General features: G+C 37.4%; 1 pseudogene; it reads left to right on the top strand.

Annotated features, from left to right (window-relative positions):
- The first annotated feature begins 757 nt into the window (after positions 1–757).
- LOC103593406 overlaps positions 758–21,162 on the top strand; it is a 107,295-nt pseudogene continuing 86,890 nt past the window's right edge.

A 21,162-nucleotide genomic window follows, 5' to 3' on the forward strand; every position in this document is an offset into this window, starting at 1 on the left:
CAGGTCTCTTAGTCCTTATAAGTAAAGGTTTCCAGTTCATTGATATCTCTAAAGACAACTACAATATTCAAAATTTTAAGGTTCCTACAGGACGGGGACCTGACTTTAATTTCTGTAATTTTAAAATCCTTCTCTACCAGAGTATGTAGTACACTCAATATTGCTTTTTGGGCCGGCCCGGTGGCGCACTGGAGAGTGTGCCACTTGGGAGCACGGTGGCGCTCCCGCCAAGGGTTCGGATCCCATGTGGAGACCAGTTCCTGCTCACTGGCTGAGCGTGGTGCGGGCGCAACACTGAGCAACACTGAGGGTTGCGATCCCGTTGCCGGTCCCCAGTACGGGCACGACACCGAGGGTTGTGATCCCGTTACCGGTCAGTAAAAAAAGACAAAAAGGAAAAAAAAAATATTGCTTTTTATGGGCCAAATTGTCTACTAAGACATCACCATGATGGCTAGTCCTGCTGTCTGAGTGATTCCCAGGGCCCAGCAAAGGGACCAAGTTTCCAGAGCCCTGAAGACAAGGGGTAGCACACCAAAATATGGACTCGTATCCCATTCCACCTTCATTGGCCAAGCAGCTGCCAAAAACAGAGGCCGCATCTCCTGATACTTGGCAAACAAATGCAGTGTTGCCTCACAAATCAATGGCCTCTCTGAGGTGCCCATGAATGCTTTTGGGGAGAAGCTTCGAGAGCAAGTTGAGAAGCGGCTATCCTTCTGTGAGACTGGAGAGATTCCACAAAAGAATTGACGTCATGAAGGAAGCAATGGTTCAGGCAGAGGAAGCAGCTGCGGAGATTTCTGGGAAGCTGGAGAAACAGGAAAAGAAATGCTGGACAGAGGAAAAGAAAGGGCTGGCTGCACATGCCCTCGCATCTTCAGAAAACAGCAGCGGTACTCTGGAAGAGTGTGACAAGACACGTTAAAAACCCCAGAAGAGGAAAACACAAAAGCCCCAGGAGGCTCCTCAGGAGAAAGGAATGAAGACCCACCCATCTCTTTCTCCAAATCCAAGAAAAAGAAATGTTTTTCCAAGGAGGAGCTGGTTAGCAGTGATCCGTGAAGAGAGAGCTGGCAGCACAGATGTTCCCAAGAGGAAGGAACCTTCATCCAAGGCGGAAACAGTGATCTCAAAGAGGCAGGCAACAGAAATGTCCCCGAGAAAAAGAGGAAGTTCTCTTCCAAGGAGGAGCCAGTCAGCAGTGGTCCCGAAGAGGCTGTTGGCAGCAAGAGCAGCTCCAAGAAACAAAAAAGCTCCAAAATCCATCCCAGGAAGATTAGAATGGACATTTCCTGGAATGAGGGCACACCCCAGTCACATTTCCCAGCCCATGCCAAGTCCTGTACCACAATAAAAACAAATTTACACACATACATACACACACATCTATCACCATGATATTAGACACATATGCCATTAAAGAGATACAACAACTAAGGATAATTGAAAGCAAGAAGGAAGAAATATAAAACCTGGAAATAAATTGACCCTTTCCTGTTGCTACAACATTTCAGTTGAAAACTCCCCTTTCAGAATGATAAACCCTTGTTTGCCACTTCTACGGCTCTGGTGTTATAAGTTTCTACATCCAGTAATAGCCTATAACAGCCATTTTTTCTCCTAGAGACAGTACTGTTACTTCCAGTTTCTCCCTTTTCATTTCAGCCTTTCCTCTCTGGAACAACTAGTCTCTTTTCACCAACGTTGCCTTTTTTTAATACGAGCAAAGCCAATGGAAAAAATCATATTACAGTATGTCCTTACCAGAAAGGAACTTTCCTTCTGGCAAATCAGAAATTTAAAACAATGAGGACGATAAGTATTCACATGTAAATAGCACTTCACAATTTAGACAGTGTCATGCAATGTCTCCTTCAGGATAGTCTGAATAAGAACATTCAACTCTGCTGGCATTTTCCTCTCGGTATGGCAAAGATTACCTAGGTGATTACGTTACTATGTTAGCCAGTTTTATTCTTTATTTTACATTTCTCCTTCTGCTTGCAATTTTTCACTGCCCCACACTTTTTGCATGAACAATTTAATTTATAGGGATGTGAAATTCAACACTGAAACTGGTAACCCTAGCACTTTTGACAACATTTTACAAGCTAAGCCAACTCTCTACTGAAAAGGCTTGCTCTTTTATTTTTCCACTCTAGAGACCACTAAACATTTTTGAACTAATTTAAATAACTGTAGTAAAGAGCGGAATGGAGAAAGATCGAGGCAATACACCATCATCTTCATCATCATCATCATCATCATTTACCATCATCATACCTTGCCCAGACAATAAAAATGGCCTCCTAAATAAACCGTCTCCCTGTTTATACCTGTGCCTTCCATTAGTCTATTTTTCACACAGCAACCAGAATAAATCTTTTACGAAGCATTAGTCAGATTATATGATTGCCTTGCTCAAAACTGCCCAATAGCTGTGTCCTATCTATTTTCAAACACCATTACCTACCAATCCCACCCCTGCCCCCCAACCTGGGCTCAGCTTACCCTAGCTACATTGGCCTCAAACAGTTGAAGCTCGTTCTCAGCTCAGGATCGTTGCCCTTGTTCTTTCTTCTGCCTGAAAGCATTTCTCTCTGTGTTTGCATAGTCTTTACTTTGACATAAACCCTGTCTAAAATAATGCACAAACTCATGCTTACACTTGTTAAAATATCCACATGTTTTGTTTTATTTTTCCTCACAGTATTAGCATTACCTCATCTTACATTACATATATATTTATTATCTATCTATCCAACTAAAATATAAACTCCGTTGTCCTTTCTTCGCTGTATTGCTAGCACCTGAAAAAGTGCCTAGCACATTAAAAAGCATTCAATGAGCATTTATCAACTAAAAGAGTGAATGAATTAACCAAAGAATATGGGTACTAGCCTTGGCAAAATTCTCAGTAATTTTAATATACACTTGAATGATCCTTCTACTATCATGGCTTCTCTGTTCCTTAATATCCTTTCCTCCAATGATGTTGCTTTCCAACCTACCTCAGCCGTACAGTCCTATGGATATAACCCTTTATCTTGTCATTACCACTAACTACAATGCCTCCGTAATCTGAGTTTCACATGTACACATCTCTAACCACAACCCCCTATATTTCTAGCTTACTCCCACTAGTACCTCATTTTATCCCACTGGGGCATACAATTTATCTACCACCTTTTCTCAGTCTTTCACTATCATGTCCTCATTTCCCTCTTTATCTAATTTAAATTCCATGGTCCATTGCATTCCAACTCCGTTGCACACACTCTCAAATCTCTTGATCTTTTCTCCCTTTGTTATAACAATGAGAAAACCCATAATTTTGCACTTCTTCTGTGCCACACTGGGCAGCAGGACATACCTGGAGAAAATTAGACTCATGACAGCTCATCTCACTTCAATTCATGATATAAAGCCTCAAGGGGTCCATTACTACTGCTTTACAATGGTACTATACTTTCCTGATCAGCACTCTTCCACTCTCCCTGAAGATTAAATCACACCATCAACTTTCTTTTTCAAATCTTAAATACTTCTTTTCCCATTCTTACTCTCAGCTGATGGCCTTGTTTCTTATTTCCCTCTCTTTGGCTCATTCCCATGAGTGTACAAACTGCTATAGTTTGAATGTGTCCCCCAAAAGTTCATGTGTTGGAAACTTGGTTGCCATTGTGGCGGTGTTAGGGGGTGGGACCTTTGAGAAGCTTTTGGATCATGAGGGCAGAATGGATTAATGGATTATTGCTAGAGGGGGTTAGTTGTCATAGGAATTTGTCCCCCTTTTTCCTCTCTGTCTTGAGTGCTTGCTTGCCATATGATGCCTCCTGCCATGGGATGACCTCACCCAGTGCCAGTGCCATGCTCTTGGACTTCCCAGCCTCCAGAATCATGCCAAATAAACTTCTCTTCTTTATAAATTACCCAGTCTTTGGTATTCTATTACAGCAGCACAAATGGACTAAGACACAAGCATTCTGCAATATCTCCCTTTCTGCCACCTACTGCAGTGTGGCCTTCAGCACCTTATTTCACTGCTCTGTGCCTCAATTTCCTCATTTGTTAATGAGAAGAACTTTAATATCTGTATCATTTTGTGTGTGTGTGTGTATGTGTGTGTGTATTAAATGAGTTAGTATAGCACAAGTAAAACACTTAGAACTATAATTGGAGTTTATTAAGTGCTGCATAAGTATTATTTTTGTTGTTGTTGTTGCTATTTTTAAAATCTTCCTTGATCTCACATTCCCTTTCAGTAGTTGTTCCTTTTTTTCTGCTCCTCTTCATAGCAAACTTCTCACATGATCTGCCTACACTTGATATCTTAACTTCCTGTCCTCCCATTTTAACTTTCATGTTGATATAATTTAAAACTTTCTAAGAAGTTGCAAGAATAGTACAAAGAAGTCCCTTATCCCTTCTCTTCTTCACGCAGATTCACCAATTTTAACATTTTGCCACATTTACTTTATCATTCATTATATGTATATATAAATACACACACACATAAACACAAACATGAGTTTTGTTACAAACCACTGTTAAAGAGTAAGTTGCTTATGTTATGTCTTTTTATCCCCAAATACTTAAGTGTGCACTTCCTAAGAACAAAGTTATTCTCTTATATAACTATAACACAATTGTCAAAATAAGGAAATTTAAGCATTATAAAATATTCTTTTCTAATACACAGTCCATATTCAAATTTCACCAATTGGCTCATAAATGTCTTTCATAGATATTTCTTTTTTCTGTTTCAGGATCCAGGTTATGCATTTTTGTAGGTGTACCACTCTCGGTGGTGTCTGACACACTTCTGATACATGTAATGTCATTCCTTTTTCCTTTGTAATTTGATGTTTTTGCAGTATTTTGTCTTCTCATTGTGATAAAAAAAAAATGGTTTATATGTGGCTTAACTTTCTCTTCTGTTGATCCATAGAGTTTTTTTCCTCAGAATCTCAGAATATATGGACACATTTGGATTTATGCAGCCAACTATGAAGTCTCATTTTCTCTTGACCCTGCTCCAAACAGGCCTTCACCACTCTATTCTGTCTTTTTAGAGTTACCAATAAGCTGTATCTTGACAAATACAATGATTGCTTTCTGGTTCTTATCACATTTAAACTATCAGCCTGGCAGTATAAATTTGACACTCCCTCCTTCTTGAATAGTTTTTCTCACTTGGATTCAAGACTCCCCTCTTGGTTTTCCTTCTATTTTACTTCCGTGTTCTCCTGATGTTCAGACTTGTATAATCAAATGCTTATTAGGTATTTTCACTTGGATGTCTTATATGCATCTTAATATAACATCCCATTTCCAAGCTGCCTCTCCCTCTTCTCTATCAGAGTAAGTTGTGTTCCATTTGTCCAGCTACTGAGATAAAAAAAAAAAAAAAAGTTCATAGTCATCCCTGATTCCTCTCTTTCTCTCACACCTATTTAATGCATTAGCAAATCCTATTGGTTCTACCTTCAAGACATATTCACAATCTGACTAGTTCTCATTACTCACAATACCAACACCATGGGCCAGAAAATTAAGACCTAACAGTTGAATTTCTTCAATAGCCTCCTAACAGGTTTCCTGCTTTCATTCTTGCTACACATATATTTTTTTCTTCACATAGCAGTCAGAGTAACTGTATTATAAGTCAGATAATGTCACTTTACTTTTTCAAAGATTTGAAAAAAGATTTCTCAAAGATTTCCTCTCAGAGTAAAAACTAAAATTTTTAACATGGCTTTACAATGCTCTATGAGAGAACCATGATGTCCATACCCCCAAAAACTACGTCTGTGGGCTAATTTCCTTCTATAGTGCTTTAAAAACTTACTGCACGCCATCCACACTAGCCTCCTCAGCATTGCTGGAACACCAAGCATTCTCTTGCTTCAGGGTGTCTGCATTTAGTATTGTTTGGCCTGCCATGATTTTTGCCCAGGTATCTGAGAAGGAAAACAATGAATTTGGCAGAAACTATGTAAGAGCAAAATGATGGAGATCTTTTATCTGCATACTATTGAGGGAAAATGAATAAGCTGTCATCCCAGACAATGTCTATTCCATATAGAAAATAAGTTTGGAGATATAAAAACAGAGGGAGGGCCTTTCAGGTACTTTACATGCATTGATCCATTTAATTCTCACAACAAACATATGAACACCTGGTACAATGTTACTACTGGGTCAACAGTCAAGGGTCAAGCGTCATCGGTAGAAAAGCTGGACTTCCGGTCTGGCAGCAGTGCTGCCTGCCTCCAGGCCTTCTTACCACTCCCTGAGAAGCAGCACCTCACAAACATGTGGATGACAGAGAAACCAACACTACCTAAGTGCTTGGTCACAGCTAGATAGCTTGTTCCTTTTCTTTTCAATCACAGAGAAATACTTAAAAATGTTTTCACAATCTTCTTATAATTTTGGCTGATGAAGATTCCCACTTCCAAACAAGACACAATAACAGACATTGGAGACAATAATAAAGAAAAGGCAAAATGCACGAAACAATAGTTTTAAAGATGCTGGACATCAAACAACAAAGGACAGTAACTCCTGAAAATAGGAAACAAACAAGGGGAGCTAAGCAATTGTCCCAGCTAAATGCCTGGAGAGAGTTTGCAGGGTGTGACCCAGGAAGTAGAAGCAGAGGTGGAGCCTGTGGGGCTCCCTGAGTTGAGGACCCCCAGCTGACAGTCCAGGTAGACCAAGCAGCTGGAGTTCATGGGACAGAGTACCAAAGAGTAGAGAACTGCTCAGAAATAGAACCCCAGAAATCTTCAGAGGGTCCTCCTTGAGCTTTCAGCAGAGTACTAATCAGCACATGAGTGTGAAGAAACTACTTGAAGATGTAGAAAAAAATCTTTCTACAGGGGAAGAAATAGTGTCTTTCCATAAGCCAGAATGTAAGACCTCACAATTCTTGGGACACTGAGTAGAGTATTCAGAACGATCTTGCCTCATTAAAGGGAAAAATTAGCCCTCTACTAATTACTGTTCCAGTCCCACCTAGCAAATCTTAAAAGCAAGATCTGCATATTACTTTTCTACAGATGCCATAACAAATTGCCACAAACAGCATGGCTTAAAACTATAGAAATTTATTTTCTTATAGTTCAGGAAGCCAAAAATATGAAATTAAGGTATCAGCAGGGTTGGTTCCTTCTGAAGACTCTGAGGGAACATCTATCCTATCCCTCTCTTTTAGCTTCTGGTGGTTGCTAAAACTCCTTGGCATTCCTTGGCTTGTACTTGTATCACTCCATTCTCTACCTTCATTGTCACATCACCTTCTTCCCTGAATATCTTCATATGGCCTTCTTATAAGGACAGCAGTGATTGAATTTAGGGCCCATCCTAATCCAATATGACCCCATCTTAGCTTAACTAATTACATTTGCAAAGACCCTATTTCTAAATACAGTCACATTCTGAGGTTCCAGGTGGACACAAATTTGGGGAAAACACTATTCAATCCAGTACAATCTGAAAGGATCAAACTGTTTCCAATGAACATAACTGCATCCAAAAACTAAGCTCAGAAATATTTATAGTAATACAAAAAAATTCAGTTCATAACAAGATGAAAATTCACAACATCTGGCATCCAATCAAAGATAACAAAAGCAGGCAAAGTGGAAGGAAAACACAAGTAATGAGAAGAAAACATAATCAATTGAAACTGAACTAGAACTTACAAAGATGCTCGAATTAGCTTAGGAGGACATTAAAAGACATATGAATTTACTCCCTAAATTCAAAAAGTTAGAAACAAAGAAATATTTTTTAAAAAAACCAAGTAAGATTTTTAAAGATGAAAATTAAAATGTGTAAGATGAAAAAATACAGTGAATGAGATTAGCATCAGATTAGGAAATGCAGAAGTCTATTTGAAGACCTAACAATAGAAACTATCCAAATAAAACACAAAGAAAAGAAATATTTTTTCAAAATGAAGAGTATCAGTGACCTGCAGAACAACTTCAAGTATTCTATTATACATGTAATTGGACTCATTGAAAGAAGGGTGGGGAGAAGAGAAAATATTTGATAAAATAATAGCCCAAATTTCCCAAATTTGTTGAAAAGTATAAACCTATAGATCCAAGAATCTCAGTGAAGCCCAGGCACAATAAATATGATGAAAACTATACCAAGGCACATTATAGTCAAATGGCTCTAAGTCAGTGACAAAAAAAAAAAAGTTTTAAAGCAGCCAGAGGGAGGTGGAAAAACATTATGTACAGAGGGGAAAAAAATATTACAGCGTAATTTCTTGTTATCCACAATGTAAGTGAGAAGACAGTGGAGCAACATGTTTAAAGTAATGAAAGAAAACAAACATCTGTCAGCCTCAAATTCTATACCCAGTAAAAATAACTTTAAAAAATGAACGTGAAACAAAATATCTTCACACATGCAACAACTGTAGGAATTAAGCACCAGCACATCTGCACTACACGAAACATTAGAAGAATCTTTCATGCAAAAGTTAAATAGTACCAGGTGGAAAAAAGGATCTATGCAAATGAATGAAGAGCATCAGAAATGGTAACTACATGTGCAGATATAAAATGTTTCTTTAATTATTTAAGCCCATTTAAAAGATAACTGTCTAAACAAAAATAACAAGAATTTATCATGGCGATTAAAATATATAACAAGAATCACATAATGAAAGGAGGGAAGGAATCAATTTATACTATTGTAGGGCTCTTATACTGTATGTGAAAAGCTGTAATACTTGTGTAACTTGAAGGTAGACTATGAAAAGCCAAAGATGCATAGTCTGAATGCTAAAACAACCACTAAAAAACAAAAACAAAACAAAGGGTATTTCTAATAAGACAACAAGAGTGATAAAAGAGAGTCACATAAAAAACCACTCAATCTGAAAGATGGCAGAAAGGAGGATTAAAAAGGGGACAAAGAATAGATGGGACAAAGAGAAAACACCTATCAAGATGTTAGACTTAAATCTAATCACATCAGTAATCATATTAAATACAAAGCTCTAACACTTAAATTAAAAGTTAGAATTTGTCAGATAGAATAAAAAAAGTAATACCCAACTATATGATGCCTACAAGAAACACAATATAAATATAAACATACAAGTAAGTTAAAAGGAAAAGGATGGAAAAAGATATACTATGCTAATCCTAATCGAAAGAAAGCTGAAGTAGCTATATTAATAATAAACAAAGTGGATTTCAAGCCAAAAATATTACAGGAGTTAAAGAAGATAATTTCATAATGACAAAGGGATCAAGAGGATATCACCAAGAAAGAACAATCCTAATTGTTTATACACCTTATAACAGAGCTTCATGCCATAGGAAACAAAAACTGAAATAAATGCAAGGAGAAATGAACAAATCCAAAATATAGTCAGAGATTTAAATACCCCTCTCTACATAACTAAATAGTTAGATGATCAGCAAGGATATAGTAGATTTAAACAACACTATCAACTAATTTGACCTAATTGATATTTGTAGAACATTCCACTCAACAGCAGCAGAATACACATTCTTTTCAAATGCACATAGAACACTTAGCAGATGGATCATATTCTGAGCCACAGAAAAAGCTCACAAAACTTGAATGGATTCAAATCACACTAAGTATCTTTTCGGGCCACAATGAAATTAAGTTAGAAATCATTAAAAAGTAGATGAGACATCTAGTGTCACCAGTTTCAAGGTCCCACAGACCTGAAGTGAGAAGAGAGCAAAAACATGGAATCTAATTACACAAAAATTTCATATGAAACTGTGGTGATATTTCATATGTTTATAAATTAGTCTAGGTTGCATTTTCATTTACCTACTCCTTACCTAGAATTATGTGGTAAATGTATGCATGAAATAAATATGGCTTTTTGTTTATTTGTTTGTTTTTGCGAGCAACTTTGTTCAAGAAAATGTAGAGTATAAAACCCAGACAGGTTAATGTACAGGTGGGAAAGATAGAGAATGGGAGTTTAAAAAGTCATAAAAATGAAAAATAGACATGAAAATATTTGACATCATTGGAAAGGGGGGAACTTTTTTCCATAACCATGTGACCTATTTCAGGAAGAATAATGAGATCCTTCAACCAAGCCAGCTAAAAACAATGCTGCCACAATACTTCACATAGAAACTGAATGCCACAGAGTTGCTGATTGAATGTGGGGTAAGGAAGGAGTCCAGACAAACTCTGAAGCACAACTGCAAAGTCATGGTCATCAACTGCAGCAGACAGGCCTTTTTGTTTATTTCAATCACAGGGGAAGTTGCTATTTCCGAGCTTACAAGGAAAGGAAATGGCTTCAATTAGTAATAGGTTCTATTGATGGTAACTAAAGCCATGGAGACACAGCCACTGTCAGTGTGCAATGTAAATTAGCGCTGCCTGTTCATGGAGGTGTCTTTATTCTTTCCAACAATATCTATTATGCTACTGTGATTTAAAAATAGTTGTGTCCATTGTAGAAAAAAATGATAAAATTGAGATAAGCCAATGGAAGAAATAATTACTTGAAATCTCATAATTTGATTAAACCCTGTAAGCATTTGGTACATTCCTCTCATCTGAGTATCTTTTCTATTATAGAGCACTTATTAAGTTCCAGAAACTAATTAGATAATTTAATCTTCAAAATACTACTATGAGATAAAAACTATTATTAACCCCATTTTTAAGTAATGAGAACAAGGAACAGAGAGTTTAAATACCTGACCAAAGTCAGACAAATGGCAAGTACATACTGCTGTACATCATACTTTTTATCAATATGTCGTGAAAATCTTTCCATTACATTAAATATTCCTCTTTGTCCTTGGTTCTTAAAATAGCGGGAGGGGCAGTCCTTGGAATTATTTCTTTATTTAGAATAAAGTATCAGAATGGACCAATCTGTAAGACAGGTAAAAACAGAAGTGGTGTGTTTGAACTATTGCATAGTTATCTAGGGAACCTGACCACTTGCCTTTAGCCCTTTCGTTGAAAACCTTTTAAATCATATTGAGGAACCTGTAAGTCTTCATAGAGCAAACTGAAAACTTTTATTCTTCCATATCATATTTAATGGCCACATGTTTTCTATTAACTAGATGGCCATTATTTATTTACTTTTAATACCATATTATTGGGCATTTAGATTGCTTCTAGCATAACATCTTGAAATATAGTCTTAATTTCTGAGATGATTTCGTCTTTATCTTTGATTTCTTTCATGAGTTCAATCAACTTTCATTTTATTTCTTCCTGTCATTTTCCATATCTATTTGTGGTTTTTGAATTTATGATTCAAAGTGCATTTTCATTTCTCCAAGTGACTGAGGGTATTTAATTCACTTTGAAGTATTTTGATATAATTTTTGTTCACTCCGTGGTTGCTTATTTTGAGGGGAGGGGTTAGGGTCAGCACCTGGAATGCTTCAACTCAATTTCTGGTTTGTCATTATAGTAACTTTTTTATGAATATAAATTGGTTCCACATATTAATTTTATGGACAGGGATGGATATTTGGGGTGGCTTATAAGATTCCTAGTTCAATAGGGACCTCCTTTTTCAATGTGGTAAGTGAAAATTCTTTTTGAATAGCTTTGATTTGTTGTTGGTGGTGGTGGTGGTGATGAGTGCAGAAGTTGTCTCCTCCAATTATTTAGATTTTGTCTCCAGAATTTGAAATTTTCTCCTCCTACTTTTGCCCCTTCAATGTCCCATCCCCTAGGAGCATCTCCCCTTTCCTTTTAACCTCTTCATACCCAGAAGTAAGGCCTTTCTGAAACATGAGTCCTGCACAATTCCAAAGTCAATGTTTTGGCCCGCCTGAAAATATCTTTTCAATATTTTCACACTTTTGGTGGACATTCGTATTCTTGGGATGAACTTAGCTTTCTCTTCTCTTTTTCCACATTATTTTTCCAGACTTGTCTCTCTCTCTGAAAATACTTTCAGTAGAAGATTGAGAGATAACATTTGCTGACTACGAAGTTATTTTTCTACTTTCAAGTAATGCGAAGTTTGCAGTATTTTTCTAGCTTCAAATTACATTGAAGGCGTGGTTTCCATGTACTTTTATTTTCTCATTTAGTTGATCTGTATATTTTATTGGCGGATATGTAGAACAATGTAGACTTTGATGACAGCAATTTTCCTAGGGTTACCCAGGATTCAGAGTATTTTTGAAATCAATTGTACATAATCAGTTTAGAATTTAAAAGATCCCATGTAAGAGTCCTTGGTCAATCACTTTAGCAATTCTATTCTATTCTATGCTATGCTATGCTATGTTATTCTCATGAATATTACTTGCACATTCATCTCTTTACTATCTTGTCCTTCTATACCACCTGTCCTGTCACTCTCGAATCTCAAATTAACACTGACATTTACTTTCCTATTTCTTGCTACAGGACTGTTAAAGAGCTGGTAAGGAAAACTGCACAACTACTCTTCACTTCTTGTGACCTAGCACTCTATTTTGCAGAAGGAAAAGAGACTACTGGTGATCAACTTTCTCAATGTCTCTCTCCACCTTTAAATGTATTTGTTTATGCATATGTCTTTATCTCCAGCTTGCCTGCTAGAGGAAGAGGTTCCCTTCTTCAACTATGTGTCACTTTTGTTGGTGTGGTTTACTCATTTATTTTTTCTTACTGCTTCTGGAGTCTTCCTTTTTTGTATCATTCATCTCCCTCTTCACTGGATCCTCCTGCTTATCCTAAGACCCTAATCCTTCGTTCCTAAATAGATCCAACCTTCTCTTCAAATTACAAGTCTCTCTCCACATTGTTCTCAAAATTCAAAGAATGATGCACACATCCTAACCTCTGTCCTCTTCCAATCCAATGCAATCAATGCTATTAAACTACTATTGCTGAGGTCACCAGTGGTATCATATTTGACAGCTATAGTGACATCTCTTCCCCTTTCTAAAACTGATAGACTATTAAAAACTCCCTGCTAGAAAATTCTATTCAGGTAACATTCTTTTATTCATTAAATTATTTATTTAATAAACATGTGTTGAAAGTCTGCTCCAAGCCAGGCACTATGTTAGGCACTGGAGCATCAATCAGGAACAAAGACAGACATGGTCTCTAGCTTTATATGGCTTACTCTCTATTGAAAAAGATAAATGCTAATCACAAGATTACACAAATAAATGCAAATTCACACCTGTGCGGAGTGCTATGAGAATAGATAACGTGAAGCTGTGACATAGTCACTGAGGAAGACATGGTTCCTCTTGCCATATGAAAGAAGGCATATGCAACTGGAAGGTGGGAAGGGAAGGAGCGAATTGTGCGAGATGAGGCTGAAGAGGTAGGCAATGCTTGGACTGCAGATTCTGACGGAAATTGTTAAAGGTTTTGCCTTTATCTTGAGAATAATGGGAAATCATTGCTATGTGTTCAAGAAGGTGGAGGGATGTGAACTGTATTAGTTTCCTAGGGCTGTCAAAAAAAAGAAAAAAAAAGAAAAGAAAAGAAAAGAAAGAAAAGAAAAAAAAAGTACCACAAACTGGATGGCTTAAAAGAACAGAAATTGATTCCCTCACTGAGAGGTTAGAAATCTAAAACCAAGGTGCTGGCAGAGCTACATTCTCTCTGCAGGCTCTAGGAGAGGATCATTCCTCTTCCTAGATTCTGGTGGTTGCTGCTAATCCTTGGCATTCCGTGGTCTGTGACCACATGACTCCAATCTCTGCCTTTATGTTCACATGGACATTTTCCTTCTGTGCCTGTATCCAAGTTCTCTTTCTAAGTGCACTAGTCTTTGATTTAGGGCCCATCCTAATCCAGTTATCTTAATTTGATTGCATCTGCATAGAATCCAATTCCAAATAAAGTCACATTCACAGGTACTAGGGGTTAGGACTTCAACATATCTTTTGAGACACACAAATCAACCCACAACAGTCTGCTCTCTAGTCCTCCAAAATTCACATCCTTTCCATTGCAAAATGCATCCACCTCATCTCAACATCCCAAAGTCTTAACCCATTCCAGCATCGACTCTAAATCCAAAATCTTATCTAAATATAATCAACTCAAAAAATCCCAAATGTCATATTCTAATCATCTATATCAGGTATGGGTGAGCTTGAAGCAGAATGGTGGCTGTAGGATGGAGACTGGTTGAAAGGTGTGAGAGTGATGGAGTTTGGACGTATTGTCTCCCCATAACTCATGCAGAAATTTGATCCCCATTGTGGCAGTGTTGGAAATTGATTGAGTCATGGGGGCAGAACCTTCATGAATGGATTAATGCTCTCCCTAGGTAGGGGGAGTAATGAGTGAGTTCTCGCTCTATTAGTTCCTGCAAGAGCTGATTGTTTAAAAGACTCTGGCACCTCCTCTCTCTCTCTCTTGCTTCCCCTCTTGCCATGTGATCTGCTTGTACTCCCCAGCTGCCCGCTGCTTTCTGACATGAGTAGAAGCAGCCGGAGGCCTGTGCCAGATGCAGCTGTCCCAGTATCGTAAGCCAAATAAACCTCTGTTCTTTATAAATTACCCAGTTTCAGGTATTTCTGTTATAGCAACACAAACGGAGTAATACAGAGTATTTAAAAAGTTAAATTGAAAGGACTCAATTATAGTTGCAGATAGGGGTGGTGCTAGAGGTGAAGACAAGAGAGGTGTTAAGGATGACTTGAAAGTTTCTTTCCTTTCTTATTTTCTGTTACTCAACTGTAGTCAATTTTTTTCAGAGTCTTCTATGGATTGCTCTTCCTCCTCTGCCTCTTAAATATTATTTTTCCCTGGGTTCCTGGACTTAGTCCTTCTCTTTCTGTGCATGTTCTACCAGACTGATCTCATCACTTCTATGGTTTCACATGATACCTACATGTTGTTGATTCCCAAACTGTATTCATTGACACAGACCTCTCTCCTGAGCTGTAGATCCATAGTTAGAATTGCTGTCCAGAAATTTCCATATGATCATCTTTTAGTCAAATGTTGTGATGATTAACTTTGTGTATCAACTTGGCTGGGCCACAGTGTCCACATACTTGGTCAAACATTTTTCTGGATGTTTCTGTGAAGATTTTTTTTTAATGAGATTAACTTTTAAATCAATGGACTGAGTAAAGCAGATTATCCTTCATTACCTCTCACCCAAACTATGGCAATAGCCTTCTACTCTTTTTTGTCCCCCTGTATCTACTCTTGTCCACCACAAAAAATCCATTCTCTACAATACTGCCAGAGTGAGATTTTCCTAAAACACAAATCTGGCCATGTTATTTCCCCACCTAAAAATTTCTATGGCTTAGTATCTCCTTTATCTCCTTAGTGTGGCTTAGAACAGTGCTACTCTAAGTGTAGTCCATGAACCAGCAGCAATGACGTCATCTGGGAGCTTGCTAGAAACGCAGAATATCAGATTCCAATTTAGACCAACAAATCAGAACCTGCATTTTCATAAGGTCTCCAGGTAATTTCTATGCAAATCAAAATTTGAGTAGCACTTTACAGCATAGTTTCCTAAACCCCAGCTAATCACTATGATAACCTAGGGACCATTTATAAAAAAAGATTCATTCTATCTCAGATCTGTTGCATATGAATTTCCAGGAGTGGGATCAGGTAATCTTTATTTTTACAAGGCTTCCAGGATATTTTTGATGATCAACAAGGTTTGGGGTCCACTGGTTACTAAAACTTTTCAATAGATGTAAGGGTAGATTTCCAACATTTAAGTTACACATTTTACCCTTCCTTTTTTGCCTCATTTTTTGTCAGGCTTCTGTACCTTGTTACATGAAATTATTTTGCCTGGAAGATCCTTTCTCCTTTTCTCACAAGGCAAAATCTCTTATTCACCATTTAAATCCCAGTTCAGATACCTTTTTTGTGACACTTTTCCTAATTCTCCCAGAGAGAATAACTTATTTTTTCCTCTGAGTTTCTGGAAAATTTTGGGCAACATTCTATTATAGCATCTAATTGCACTGTTATAGTCATTTACTCACATATCTTTACCTCCATTGGGCTATGAGTTCCAACTTTTAGGCACTGGAGCTTTATGATCTTCATATCTCTCCCTGCCCAGGATCCTGGACACAATAGATTCTCAGTACACAACTCATAAATGCTTGTTGAATAAATAAATTAATACTCTACCATATCATATGATACTAAGAAAAATTGGAGTAGTATCAATATAGAAGTTTCTAGTACCCTAAAATGAGCTATTTAATAGCATTAAAAAAAAATAGCATTCATGAATTTCAGTTTTGAACAATGAAATGTTAGAACTCTGTGCTAGTTTCTTCTATTATGTTTTCTCTCACACTTAAATGATCTGATGGTTCTACAAAAGCATATGCATCTGTCTTTCTTACCCCTGTCATGTTTGATACATGGAGTATCCTTTGTGCTTACCAGGCAGGGCATTTAGTCAGAGGGACCCTCTCATCTCACTGTGTGATATTCTTGTACCCTCTATTGAAAACTAGAGTAGAATCACATCACACCCCAAACTTTCTGAAGTCAATTCTGCTTCATATTGCCATTACAGGGATTTTTTAAGCATTGCCTTAAACTGTCAAGGTAACAGGTACCTCTTCAATAGGAGAGAATAGTTCAGGGTGGGGTTATAAATGTGTAATGAAAGGGGTTGTCCTAAGAGATACCTTATCATTTTCATGATTTCAAATAGCCCTGTAAGGGCCGGCCCGTGGCTCACTCGGGAGAGTGCGGTGCTGATAACACCAAGGCCTCGGGTTCGGATCCCGTATAGGGATGGCCGGTTTGCTCGCTGGCTGAGCGTGGTGCTGACAACACCAAGTCAAGGGTTAAGATCCCCTTACCGGTCATTTTTTAAAAAAAAAAAAAAAAAAAAAAACAAATAGCCCTGTAAAACATTTATTTCAGCCTTTACCATTATATTTCCCCTCTTTGGAGTGGTTCATTAATAGTCTCCAAGTGTCCCATTTAAAAATATGATAAGGTGACAGGAAAATTAAATGCAAGGACTTTTTTAAAACTACATTTTCAAGCACTGAATTGTGTAAGCTAATTTGGTGACCACCCTTTTCTCTGGTAGTTTTAAAGTTCAGTTTGGTTCACTGGAGCATCAGGATCCTTTTCATTATTTGATTCCTTCTTACCTGTTTCCAGGCAACTACCATGATGTTGTCACATATGCATAGTAAGGATGAACTGTTCCTCTGCCATTTAGAGGAAGCTCTAATGCACTCTAGCCTTCTATATTGCCCTGAAGACATCTTTCCTCCCACCCACCACCCACCTACACACACTCACACACACACAAACACACTACTTGCTTGCTACTTTTCCTTGAAATTTTGCTGAGAGACACATACTTCACATAAGCACTTCGAATGCTGCCGTTTTTCAAAAGGCTTTATTTTAAAGAAACTGATAAAGAAAGGATGAGTTTGCTCTACTAGCCATCTGCAATCAGATCCTGTACCATAAGCCTGTGCCAAAACATGTTCAAATTATAATTAGTCAATAAGGAAATCAAGGCAACACTTTCAAGGTGGTTTTGATAAACAATTTAGGTTCATCGAAAATGAATTCCTCTCTCTCTCAAAAAAGAATAACATCTCTGCTTATTACAAATATGAATTATTCATTTGGCAGTTAGAGAAATATGAAGTTCTCTGAGATAGAGAACTGCTAAGTTTGGGAGACTGCATAGTATGAAAGCATCACAGAATCTCTTTCAAAATTCCACAGAAATAATGATATTTCACTATTCTTTTATAGCCCACAAAAAAATCAGTGATAAAAATGGGAATTTTACTAGTTACAAATCAGAGGCTCTTGCATGAATACAACATCACACATACAGATACTATTTCAGGGGGAAAATAGATGAAATTTCAAGTACTATTATCAGAATACAGATAAGAGTTTAATTTTTGAGGAAAGAAAGAGTGGAGTTATTTTTATTATGCTTAAGTAGTTGTTCAGAGATCATGAAATGGTCACTTGAAGCATTTTCATTTAACAGAAAATGTATTTGTTTTACTAGGATTCTTCAAAAGCTTGGTCTGTGTTTTAGAGGATTTAAATAAGTATAAGACATAATTGTTACCTTCGAGGAGCTTAACATCTACTTAAGGAGATAAGGTACAACACCACAGGACATAATGAGGCTTAGTCTCAAATCAGTGGTACAAATGGTAAATAGTCAGTCCAGAATAAAGGCTTCCTAGCAATAGCGCTTGTTCTGAGTGTTGAAGAATGGGTTGATTTCACATAGGTGAAGAGGTATAGGGAGAGGAGAGAATAAATAGGAGGAGAGTGCATATAGGCAGTTGACAGTAGATCTCTCTGACTAGAGCAAAGGGATCCTATTAGGTGACAGGAGAGCACAGGACTGGAAAAGTATGCATGGGCTAGGAAATGAACGTCCTTGAATGCCACTTGAAAGAGTTCAGATGTTGTATCCATGAAGGTGCCTGGGCAAGGGATAGCTATAGATGAAAAAAAACTGGTTTTTCATGAAGATGAAGTCAATCATAATATGAAGAATGGTTTTGAATGGGGGCTTGAGAGTTCTGAGCTAGAATGCAAGGAAATTAATGGAGCAGGACTCAGTGATAAATTTAATATGGGGGCAAGGGAGACATAAATGCCACTGATGATTTCAAACTTATAAGGCTGAGTTACTGGGAGAATGATGGTTTCATTGATAAAAGTAGAATTTTTGTTCCCTTATACGAATTATTTCCATGACAATTTTACCAATTAGAAAGAACATGCGTGGTGAATGTCAATGCATCAGGAATATTTCTAAACAACTTCCAAGTTGAAGAGCTGTAGAAGATTTACATAATTCCAAAGTCTACTTCTCCCTCATATATACTAGTCATCTAATCCATGAAAATAATAGTTCCAAAAGGTGTAACTGATATATTCCCATGTGCCTTTCAGCGTCCACCTTCTCCATGGGACACTCAATCCAGATCAATTTTACAAACCTAAGTCAGGTCAGACAGTGTTGCATGATCTGATTATAAGGATCCCAGTCTCTGTCTCTTTCTTATCCTCGGACCCATCCATCAAAACCTAAATTTTTTTTTTTTTTTTCCTTTTTGTCTTTTTTCGTGTCCGGCAATGGATCACAACCCTCAGTGTCGCGCCCGTACTGGACCGGGACCGGCAACGGGATCGCAACCCTCGGCGTTGCTCCCACACCTCGCTCAGCCAGTGAGCGGGAACCGGTCTGTATGTGGGATCCAAACCCTCGGCGGGAGCGCCACCGCACTCCCAAGTGGCACACTGTAGCAGTGCGCCACCAGGCCGGCCCCAAAACCTAAATGTTCTGAATGGAGTACTACTCTGCTGTAAAAAAGAAAAATGAAATACTACCATTAGCAGCAACACAGATGAACTTAGAGAAAAGTATGCTAAGTGAAATAAGCCAGGCAAAGAAAGAGAAATACTGCATGTTCTCACTTATTTGTGGGAGCTAATAAAAATAAATAAATAAATAAATAAATGGGGAAAAAAAGAAAAAAAGACACAACAAACACAATAATTCCTTGAACTTGTTAAGTGAATAGATATGATGTTGATGAGGGTGGGAGGCAGGGAGAGGGATGGGGGAAAGGAAGGAATTGATAAAGGGCCACAAAAATCAACTACGTTGTATATTGCTAAATTAAAATAATTAATTAATTAATTAATTTTTTAAAAAGAAAACATTAAAAGAAAAACTTAAATGTTCTGGGGCTCCTTTTATGAAACTTTTCTGATCATTCTGTTAGTGAGAAACTACCTTGTATTGTAAGAAGTCTCCAAAACTATAATGAACAAAACAGAAGCATAATAGATGATCTATTTTAGAAAGGGATCATAGTCAAGCAGACTTTTGAAATACTACAAACATTACCTTTTTGAAGTATCAGATGCACTTTACATTACTAACGGGTCTGAGAAGTCCCCCCAAAAGAAATGTGTTTAATTTTATTTAAACAATTGTTTCCCAAACTTATTTGTTATTTGTCATAGAATACCAATTTATAGTTTATGGATATAGTGTTCCAAAAAACATACATTGAAAAATATGGGCTTGCTATACCGCCTACTATATTAATCCGTTTTCTGCTGCTATAACAGAATCCCTGAAACTGGGTAATTTAAAAAAATAGAAATTTATTCTGTCAGAGTTTTGGAAGCTGGGAATTCCAAGATAAAGGTGCCAACATCTGGCAAGGACCTTTTTGCTGAGTCCTCATGCAGTAGAAGGCAGAAGAGCAAGAGAGGACGAACACTGTGTCCTCACATGGCAGAATAGTGAAAGATAAAGAACCAACTCCCGCAAGCCCTTTTTGTACTGGCATTAATCCACTCATGAGGACAGAGCCCTCATGACCTAAACACCTCCCAAAAGGCCTGAACTCCCAACATTGTTGCATTGAGAATTAAGTTTCCAACACGTGAATTTTAGAGGGAACACATTCAAATCGTAGCACCTGCAAACACAGACTTTTGCATTTTAACCTATTCAAATGAATTAAATCTTAATACTATAGTTTAAGATATTATCACACATCATAAGGAGAAATCACTTTGATAGAAAATCATTACATGTAGATAGTTGGCCATCTATTTCACTTATTCATAAGGTTAGACATGCTAACTACTCTTAGCATGAGTACTACTTCACAAAAGCCTCAGGAATAATTCCTCTTATACACATTAATAACAGATGGTGGGCATATCCTTAATCTTGGCCTTTTGCCAAGTCCTAGGTCATTATTTCTAGTTGTCTCCTGGACACTACAATTTAGCCTATAAGCTATTGCTCACAACTATAGCTAAATCATAGAAAAAATATTTGATAAGTCTGTTACAAGGTTTGTAAGAACCTGGTATCTTTGTTTCCTGTCAAAAAAAAAAAAAGCAACTCTATATTAGAAATAAGGAATAAGGCATGGGCGGGAAAGAATTGGTGTTGTGATTGCGAAGAATCAAGAGAGAAGAGGATAATTTTTAGTATATTTATGGCAGGGTAATACAGAAAGTTTCCTCTTTTCCTCCTGAATATAATAAAAATGCAAACAGATGAATGTATAAAACCATGCAAATCTTGTTTCATTGAAACTAAGCCATAGCTATAAACTACAAATCAAAACATAATGCCTCCAAAACACAGCTTAG

This window comes from Galeopterus variegatus, unplaced genomic scaffold, assembly GCF_000696425.1.
Source record: "Galeopterus variegatus unplaced genomic scaffold, G_variegatus-3.0.2 Scaffold1341, whole genome shotgun sequence".
NCBI classification, from domain to species: Eukaryota; Metazoa; Chordata; class Mammalia; order Dermoptera; family Cynocephalidae; genus Galeopterus; species Galeopterus variegatus.